Source organism: Solanum tuberosum, unplaced genomic scaffold (genome assembly GCF_000226075.1).
Source record: "Solanum tuberosum cultivar DM 1-3 516 R44 unplaced genomic scaffold, SolTub_3.0 scf00432, whole genome shotgun sequence".
NCBI classification, from domain to species: Eukaryota; Viridiplantae; Streptophyta; class Magnoliopsida; order Solanales; family Solanaceae; genus Solanum; species Solanum tuberosum.
Genome location: NW_006239355.1, coordinates 457,609 through 465,651, shown reverse-complemented (window position 1 = coordinate 465,651; position 8,043 = coordinate 457,609).

Sequence of the window (8,043 nt, the reverse complement as noted above, 5' to 3'; positions counted from 1 at the left end):
TACATTTGTATAATATACAATTATCTAACCGATATATATATACAATTCACCTCTCTACCACTATCTCGCTCGCCTCTCTCCTCCCTCTCCCAATCTCGCTTGTCTCTGTCCTCCCTCTCTCAATCTCGCTTGCCATATATACAAATACATATGTATAATATACAATTATCTAACCGATATACATATACAATTCACCTCTCTCCCACTTTTTTCCCTCTCTCGCTCGCCTCTCTCCTCTCTCAGTCTCGCTCGTCTCTCTATTCCCTATAACATGTAGCTACGAATTGTAATTATCAAACTATAACTATGGAGAGTAATTAGACTATTTTTGAGTGGGTATATGTAAAAGTTCATCAATTTAGTATAGGGATAAATAATGAAGTATATACTTTCTCTATTCATTTTTAGTTGTCATGGGTTTTTCAAAAGTTAATTTGATTAATTTTTAAATTTAAATTAGATTACATTATTTTGATATTTTAAACAAAAAATTTAGATATTCAAAAACTATAAATTGTAATTTTTTACATATCAATATAATGAAAAAAATACATCATAAAATATTAGTCAAAATTCTTATCATTTCACTCTAGAAAAGAAAATCATGATAACCAAAATTGGACGGAAAGTATTAAATTTTAGCATATAAAGTTAATTATTAATATTCAATTCTACTTTCAAGTTTCAATGTTTACTATTAATAGGGTTAGTTTTGTCATGTAGCATTCCAATACATGTACTACTAATTAGGATGTTTGTGGTTTGGTTTGGATCGTTTTTAAAATAAATTAAATCAGTTTTTAAAAAAAAAATCAATTTTTAAAAATCAAATCATATCAAATACAATAAATAGAACCATTGATTTAATTTGATTTTTCGATTTATAACTAGTTAATAGTAAATTGACAATAGTGAATAGCATAAACATGAGACAAGTATTTCAAATCAACATTAGGAATCAACAAATTTCTCTCTATTGTTACTAGATTAATGTATCTCAATTTTTTATTATTTTTCAACACTTCAAGAAGTTTTAGCATGTTTAAGTTGCATAACGATAGAATTTACTTCACTTCACATGCCTAACATCTACATAATTAATACACAACTTTAAATAGAATTGGTCAATCCTTCAAAATTCAAAAGGGCGGATCATTGAAGAGTAGATAGATGTGGTAGCAAAAAAAAATAATTAAAAATCGGCAATACACACACCACACTACATATAGACAATTAGACTTAGGTTGGTTCTTTTTTATAATTTTAATTTCTTTTGTCAAACAAATTTGAAATTCATGCAAGTTTCAATGTTTGTAACCATAAAAAACATTTTTTATGAAAGAATTATTAATGCACAATGACTAACACCTTTATGAGAAGATTTAATGTAAAAACTCATTATAATTACTCTCATTCTCTAGGTCTCCATGCTCTGATTATGAAGTTTAAATACTCATAACTTTGTGTATGGAATTAAGCAAATTATAACAATTAAAGAATATTAAGAGCATGTTGGTATTACTGCTAAAAACAACTTATTTAGAAGACTTTTTAAAAATGGTTTTTAGAAAAGTTTTTTTGGAAAAAAAACAATTTGTGTTTGACTTATTCATTTGAAAAGTGTTTTTCATAAACAAATTGTGTTTGATTAATCTTTTTAAAAAAATGATTTTGAGAGTCAAATTACAAAAAAAAAAAAAAAACTATTAATGTACTTCTAATATTAACATTGTTTTATAAAGAGAAACTATTTTAAATATTTGTTATAAAAAACTAATTAAATTTTATTTTTATTAAATTAAAATTTACATGTTTAAATTTTCAATCAATATTATACCTTTTTGGGGAGGCTAAAATCTTTTAAATTGTTATTTTTTTCTTTTTTCTAATCTTATAAAAATGTTGTTATTAGCTTTTTTCTAATTCTAAATATATATATATATATATATATATAAATGTAAAATAAATTATAAAAATTATTATATAAAAATAAAAAATAAAATTCTTAAATGAAATTTAACCAAACTTATGAGATATGCAATTAATAAGAAATACATTGGTACATATGCATATATGAAAAATGATATTTTAGTCTTGAGAAAAATAATTTTTTGTTTTTTCCTCTACTTTTTTTTTTAAAAAAAAAAGAAATTTTAAGCTTATTTTCAACAGTAGAAAAATTGCTTCTGCTTCCATTTAAAAACACTTTTACTGATTTTTCTAAACATTTAATTTTTCAACAAAAGCTTTTTTTTCTTTCAAAATAAGTGTTTATGGCCTCCCAACAGCAATGTCAAACAGGCTCTAGGCTTATAAAGAGAATGATGAAAAGAGACCAGCTGAATTTTGGAATAATAATCAATACTTAGGGCCCGTTTGGCCATGCAATATGGAATCGTGATATGATATCGTAATATGAAATCATGAGATGAATCTGAAGTTTTGTTTGGACATGCGATAAGAAATTTTTGTGTTGTATATTTTCTCATTAACATAAGAATCTCATAAGTTGTAAAACTATTAAAATAGCTCCAATTGTTTATTCAATCTTATCAAATAACAAAAATTTATAAAATCGCATAATAAATTATTACAAAGCTATTGTTCTCCACTTAATTAAGTGTTTCATCTAACTTTAATTCAATAAAAAAAAATTGAACATAAATTGTAGTGTACTAGTCTTATATAATCCCCCCACATAGTACGGATAATCTTCTCACGTTGAACTTGCATTTATCGATCATATGACCAAGAAGACGAACCAATATTGTTACTTTGAGCTATTTTTTGGTCAATATCATTCGCAACTATATTTTCATGCTCATAGACCATAAATAGTTCATCAGTACTCCTTTGGTACTCTCGCAAATAATTATGTAATATTGTACAAGTTATGACAATTTTCACTTGTGTGTCAATATCATATGGTTCACGCCTTGTTTCACTTGTTGCAATTACACATTTTTAGTGCATTAATTTCGTGCAAAAATCAAACATATTGGAAGTAGTGATTATCAAACATATATCACCAATTTTGTCCTTTTTTTATACTAAATTGCTTTAGACATTTTCATATGTAGCCGAAAGAGAAGTTTTTTTATTATGAAAAACCAAAAAAGTATTACTCCCTCCGTTCTTATTTATATTCACCAAAGCAATTCCTACTTTGTCATTTATATTCACCAAATTTAAGGCAATAATAAATTTATATTGGTGAGAATAATAAATTTTAAAAAGTATTGATGTGAATAATGTGATTGTTAATTTTATTTACAAATGAAATAAATGGTTAGTATACATAAATATGGGATTGTTTTAACAAAATATAAACTTGTGGGGTCAACTTTTGTATTTAAAAAATCTCAAATCATGATATGGAGTTCCCAAATCATGATTTTTTTTTTGAAGAATATGATATTCCATCTCATGAGATGAAATCAGCGTGAAATCGCATGTCCAAACGTCGATTTTATCTCACGATTTCATATCGTTATATGGTAACGAACGCCTACTTACAATGCTAGAATACAGAATTGTTGATCCCACAATATTCCCAATTAAAATCCAGAAAATAATGAAAGATTAAGGAAGATAATCATTTAGAACCCTTGAAAGGATCTATTTAAAGACTCAAAATTCGGAGCTAAAATACATGTCGCAGTGTTAATGTATATCGACCATATATACACACCGCGGAACTAGTATATATTTGATCAAAAAGTTGTTGAATTTAGCCAAATATGTACTCGGGCTTCTAGCTTTGCCCTTACCTTTCTGTATCAATTTTTATATACTATGGATGTTGTAACTTTTGATTCGAAGTCTGATCCATGTCCCCCTTTAATTATGTAACTTTTTGCACATAAATTGACATGATAGGAATCAAGTCTAACCTACGTTTAGGATTTACGATCCTCGATAATGACTTAATATTATTTTTTTTAAATCATTATTGTGTATAATTCTGTTGGATTCAGGTTCCTTTTGTATTCAAGTGAAAATTTGTCTCTTAATATATACATGATGAAACTTGCCTCATATTCCACGCATATATACCACCAATTAAGTGCCTAAATAATAATGATGGGCAAGTTGGCAACGAGTGGAGACGGAATGTGACAAATCTTAAAACTTTTTTTTTTAATTTAAAGCAAGATGGGACAACTTTCTAATGTTCTTTATTTATTCTAAATTTTTAAAATAATTTTTCATTAATTTCCTTTTAAGTTTTAACATCCCCTTTTTGTTTATTGGATATTCTCAAATGGACTCCTCAGTATTTAATTATGAAAAAGAATATAATTATATATAGCAAAAGAGATGGATTATTATATATAAAAGAAAAACGGGAAAGAGTTGAGAGACGGAGATATCTATGCTAATAATATATAGTGTTAGATAGAGTATAATAAGTATAAAATATATTTTGATGATATCTTTTAAATAATTAACACATCGTCTCACAAAGTTCGATTCATAGTATAATATAATATCATGTCAATATCTTTTAAATTTCGAGACATGCTCAAGATTATAAAATTAAAGAATATTTTAATATATTATACATATCTTTAATTTAAGATCACAATTTTTTTTAAATCTATATGTTTTTAAATTGAGTAAATTTTAGGTTTAGCAAACATAAAAATCATATTTGTATGTTTTAGTTATAGTTTGTCTAATTGCGATCTATAGCAAACTTTATGTTTACTATGGCTATTAATCTGTATATTTCGTTATACATATACATAAAAATCTGTATTTGTATATTTCGGTATACAAACTAAAACACAGTAATTGTATATAAACAAACTTACTGCATATATACAACATGTATGTATACCGAAGGGGTCTATTTGTATATTTCAGTATACAAATGGGTCTCTATTTGTATATTTCGGTATACAAGTGAGTCTTGCAATTAATTTTTATACAACACATATGTATACAAAATGGGACTATGTGTATATTTCGGTATACAAATGGGTTCTGCAATTAATTTTTATATAACACATATGTATACCGAATAAGTCTATTTGTATGTTTTAGTATACAAATAGGATGGCAAAAAACATGAAATGTTTGCTGCGAATTACAAATAAAAGAAACTATGGCTATAACATTTAATTTGAATTAGTAATTTGCTATTTCATACAATTTTCTCATTTAAATATTATGCTAAATTAAAATAAGACAATTAAATTAAAACTGATTGAAATATACGCTCCATATATATGTTGCCCATGCTACTCCCATATTTCTCATATTTTTTTTATTTTTTTTTGTTACCTATATTTTTTATTTATCCTATTATTTTTTTATTTTTTAAAAATGTGCTTCCACTTCCATGATTCTCAATTTTTTAATTGTTGAATGGAGTATGGAATCATTTTTGTCGCTTTTCCAATTTGTACTTTTGTTGAATCAAATCATGGATAAGAATCATTATTTCAATTTTGGCCAAATAAATAGAGAATTATTTTAGGGTTTGTTTGGAAAGCCACTTGGTAATTGGAATTGGTGTAATTACTAGGGTAGTAATTACACTATCTAGTAATTACACTGACCAGTTTAGTAGTCAAAGTGTAATTACACATGTCCTGTTTGGATGTCACAGTGTAATTACACCTGTTCTGTTTGGATGCACAATTGCAATTATAAAATTATAATAAATTTTAAAAATAAAAATTAATTATTTAAAATTTATACTAGACAAATAAGAAACTTTATAAATGACATTAAAATTTAAGATATATATTCTTTTTTGAAAATATATTAATTAATAAACATATTTTCTGTAACTAATATTATGAAAAATAATTGAATTATATTTTTTCAAATTAATATATTTCAATTGAATTGATAGTAACAACTAAAAGTATGAAATTTCTACGAATATCGTGAAATGCATGTTTTGATAAAAAAGAACAATATATAAATAAAATGTCATAAATTATTAAAATGTTTGACAAAAAATATAATCTATCAAGTCTAATTAAAAAATGACGTGCAATGTAAATTCAATATTACTAAAACAAATGAAACTGAAAATATAACATAAGTTATAAATTCAAAACAAAAAATTTAACATAAATATGATTTATTTTATTTTTTCTTAATTAAAGAAAACGTAAGTCTATAACCTTACTTAACAATAAAATTCTATTTTAATTAAAAATTAGAATACTATAAAATTATGCTAATGAGAAAATAAGCATGGCATAAAGAAATAGATAATACGAGAAAATTACATAGAATCACGTAAAGTAAGGTTGTGAACAAGAAGAAAATGAAATATAATAATAAAAAATAAACTTTTACAAATTTTTAGAATAATAAAATAAAAAAGAACTTAACATAATAGAAGTAAAAAAAATTAAAAACAAAAAAAAATAGAAAAAACAAGAAATTAAAAAGTAATCATGTGGTAATTACAGCATCTGCCTGTGAATTGTAGAGTGTAATTACCCCCTGCCAATTACACCAATTACCTGCTGACCAAGTAATTACTTGTCCTTCCAAACAGGACAAGACAATGTAATTACACCAAATCCAATTACCAGGGTATCCTTTCAAACAGGCCCTTAATTTGTCCTCAATTTTTATTTTTACTCTCTATCTCAGTGTCACGATACAATCCACCGGGTCGTGCGGGCACCTACTCTAACACCTAAGTAGGAGAACCCTTATATCCTAATAGTTAAAACATGCAGAAAATTAAAGAAAAATGGAGATAAATGAAATAACAGGGTTTCATAAATAAGAACTATTAAAACAATTTCGAGTTAAGACTTGTAAATTAATTAACACCCCCAAGGATCTAGTATAAACAGGTACAAGAGCTACTAAGAGTACAAGGACAGACATGATAATGAAACAACATAGCTCCCATCATACGGAAGGAAAAATAGAAGTTGCTGGAGATTTTCTTTGTCTTCACCTAATGAGACATCACCGATCCTGCATCCAGACTATGCCAAAAGGCATAGCAAGAGTAGTATCAGTACAAAACCACATGTACTGGTAGGCATCATCGGTCAACCCGACGCCCACCGCATAATATAAGAATTCAACTAGCAAGATCATGCAGTAAAACCACTCGCTTCTCCATCTTTACCCTCTATCGAAAACCTCAGAATTAAACTAGTATCCTTTCTACTACCTTCCGACTCAGTCAACCTACTTACTAGGTTCTTGGTCATAGCCTTGCCATTCTAATTCATAGAAGGGTCCACAATTACAACTACCGACATTCCCCCGAATGAACAACCACATACGACATACCATTGCCTTATCTTCATCTTACCCAGTCTTTGCCACCTGGCACCTTTTATCAAGGATTCCTAACCTCTACCCACGAGTCTCTTGCAACACACAGACAACCTTTCTCTCAAACATTAGCAACTCTTGAATCCCTGGTCCTTCCTATCACATCCTGATTTGGGTTTACCTTTCCCAGTTCATCCAACAACGAGATACATAACAAGTGTACTCAATATAGTAGAACGATCAATTATAAGTCCTAATAATCATTTAACAATTTCAGAGGAATACAATATCAATTATCATTTACGAACAACGTACAATCTCACAATTACTAAGATATATCGTTATGTCAAGTCAATGGTTCTCTCATGGAACCCACACTCAAACTGTTAGTGTACCGGTACGTGGTACCCGTTCCAAGTTAGTGTGCCAGATCGTGACACCCGCTCCAATGTTTATGCAGGTACGTGGCAACCTGTCACGACCCGATTTCTCAAGTCATGATGGCACCTATTATAACCCACCAGCAGGTAAGCCAACCCGTAACCCGGAACAACAAGTAATGGGTCTGAGGGTAGAAACTAAACAAGAGTAGGCAAATAACAATATACACAGGCGGAAGCAAACCAAAACATAAATACAAACAAAGATCCCTCCCAAAACCTGGAAGTCACCAGTACAGAGCTACTAACAAAATGAGTACAAGTCCAAAAAATGGACAACAGAGACTGGACTGTCTCGAAAGGAAAAAGACAAGTCTATATATACAGATGGAGA